The 2,896-nt window shown below is 43.4% G+C and overlaps 1 pseudogene across 1 annotated transcript; it reads left to right on the top strand.

Annotated features, from left to right (window-relative positions):
• The first annotated feature begins 1,983 nt into the window (after positions 1-1,983).
• Positions 1,984-2,882, top strand: LOC105819265 (annotated as a pseudogene). The gene has a single exon (XR_001137950.1). The product of XR_001137950.1 is annotated as an actin-related protein 2/3 complex subunit 5-like protein pseudogene (transcript).
• Positions 2,883-2,896: the final 14 nt, after the last annotated feature.

The following is a 2,896-nucleotide window of genomic DNA, read 5'->3' as shown; positions in this document are numbered from 1 at the left end:
GAGGCTGAGGCAGGAGGATCACTTGAGCCCAGGAGTTTGAGGTTGCTGTGAGCTGGGATGTTGCACTGCACTCTAGATGGGGCAACAGAGCAAGACTCTGTCTCAAAAAAAAAAAAAAAGATTTTGGCCCTTTGGAACCACTCTCATTACTAAAATTTGTATTCATCAGCCTTCAACCAGAAAAGCAGAATTAATAGGAGATTTTAATGTGTGTTTGTGTATATTTATGTGCATGTGGGTATACACAAATACGTACATAATAAAGGTAGTTGTTACATGGAATTGGCCTGATGTAATTGTTTGGAGCTGTGGTAGCAGTTCCTATAAAGCTGTTGTCTCCACGTATGACTTGCACATTCTATGCTTTTAAAGCACTAAAAGAAAAACAAAATATTTTGTAGTTTTTCTTTAATGTTTATGTTTAGCAGTAAAGTTATTAATTTGCAAATATTTTGTATACAAAAATATTTTGACTTTGCATATATAAAAATAAAACATTTTATTGATTTTCACAAGTCCATTAAGACTGGAGAAATTTCTAGTTGTCTTTCTTGTGCTTTGTTATTTCTTCACAGAAAAATAAATTGTACTATTTTCTTTCAAAACATAAGATGAGAGCATAAGGGCTTAGACTTCAAAATGTCACTCACTGTCAACAATGGTATTTGTTCATGCTTCATTAGGAAATATTGAACTTGCAAGAAAAATTTTAAAAGATGGCTTTCAAGACAGGCTGTAGGTACAAGCTATCAGCACAGAGGAAAACTACAGAACTCTATAAGCATCTGGTACAACGATGCTTAATGAAAGCAGGGGATAGGTTGACAGATTGATTCGTTGAAAGGAATTGGCCTTATGCTATCATGGAAGGTGGTTAAGCAATTTCTATAAGGCTTTTGTCACTTCAGCTGAGAACAGGAAGGTAACAGACTGACACCCACAAACATCACGTGGAACCCTACAAGGACATGTTCATTTTTGCTGCCTTGACCTGGTGATACCCTGCAGAAGTCAGGGAGGGCCCTTTGTCACGGAGCTAAACACACATACCTGGCCCAGAAGATAGAGAAGTTGAAGAAGGATTCGAGGAAGGTAGAGAAATTGCAGGTCTGACTGCTGCTTCACACCAATAAAGTGAATTGTCAGATCAGCAACAATGTGTGTGAGCTACAAATGGCTGCCACTGTCCTTCAACTATCATGCACAGTCTTCAGAGAACCTTCCTGTGGCACACCAGGTACATCCCAGAAAGAGAATTGTGGATAATATAATTCGGCCTGGCCAAGTTGACACATTACAAGTGATACCCCCTTTGTCTCTTTGGTATCATGTACATCACCTTATACCATTCTTAATCTCTAAGCAGAGACAGTAACAAAGTCATAATTCTGCCTAACATGATACCACTCTGCCACCTAAAACCGAGAAAACACTCTTTCCCAAAAGAGGGCATCAAAGTCCTATATTTTTCTAAATCTCGTTCATTCTTCTGCTACCTTATTCATACCCTGCCTTTAGTATCCTGTATTTTATTTTTTATTTTATTTCTTTTTGAGACAGAATCTCACTCTGTTGCCCGGGCGAGTGCCGTGGCGTCAGCCTAGCTCACAGCTACCTCAGACTCCTGGGCTCAAGCGATGCTCCTGCCTCAGCTTCTCATGTAGCTGGGACTACAGGCATGCGCCACCATGCCCGGCTAATTTTTTGTATTTTTAGTAGAGATGGGGTCTCGTTTTTGCTCAGGCTGGTCTTGAACTCCTGAGCTCAAGCAATCCACCCACCTTGGCCTCCCAGAGTGCTAGGATTACAGGCGTGAGCCACCACGCCCACCCAATATAGTGTATTTTAAATACTGAAAAATAAAGTTAACTCAATAACACATCGTGTGTTAGAAGATCAGGGGGTGAGAGAGGGTCAAAACCAAAAATATTTGGTTAGTATACATGTGAATGAATTCATATCAAGATAAGGAAGTAACGGCCCCCGAGCCGGAGCTGGTGCCGAGCGGAGCGAAGCCGAGGTCGGGCCCAGAGCGGAACCGGCTGAGTGGGCGCCAAGCTCCCGCCATGGCCCGGAACACGCTGTCCTCGCGCTTCCGCCGGGTGGACATCGACGAGTTTGATGAGAACAAATTCGTGGACGAGCAGGAGGAGGTGGCTGCGGCGGCGGGAGAGCCAGGCCCGGACCCTAGCGAAGTGGACGGGCTCCTGCGACAAGGGGACATGCTTCGGGCATTTCATGCAGCCTTGCGGAACTCTCCCGTCAACACCAAGAATCAAGCTGTGAAGGAGCGAGCCCAGGGTGTGGTGCTGAAAGTACTCACAAACTTCAAGAGCAGTGAAATTGAGCAGGCTGTGCAGTCACCGGACAGAAATGGCGTTGACTTGTTAATGAAGTACATTTATAAAGGGTTTGAGAAGCCCACAGAAAATAGCAGCGCAGTGTTACTCCAGTGGCATGAAAAGGCCTTAGCAGTAGGAGGACTAGGCTCCATTATCAGAGTTCTTACAGCAAGAAAGACTGTTTGAAAAAAAAAAAAAAGACTCATGTTACCTTGAGAAGAACTTTGGATGCCCAGGCTGATGAAGAAGGGACTGACAATGGACCATCTTCCTAGGAACTCCCAACTAAACTATTTCAGGACATGTATCGGCTGAAATGTATTTTATTTTCAAGGTGGAGGGAGAAATCATCTTACTGTTTCCTAAATCCTTTGCAGGATCTGATAGTCTATGCCTTTGTCTACAAGTAATGCAGAACTGACATTTTCACTGTTTACCAGAATGGCTGGCCAACGTCGGTCAGGTGTACCCGTGTGTACTGGGGGAGGGATGATTTGGGCAGGTGCAGATCCAAGGGTTGTGGTAAAAGGGAGAGCTTGTTTTTTTTTTTTTTT

Source organism: Propithecus coquereli, unplaced genomic scaffold (assembly GCF_000956105.1).
Source record: "Propithecus coquereli isolate 6110/MARCELLA unplaced genomic scaffold, Pcoq_1.0 Scaffold478, whole genome shotgun sequence".
Lineage (NCBI taxonomy): Eukaryota > Metazoa > Chordata > Mammalia > Primates > Indriidae > Propithecus > Propithecus coquereli.
Note: the sequence above shows the minus strand (reverse complement) of the source record. Positions and strands in the feature narration are given on the sequence as shown.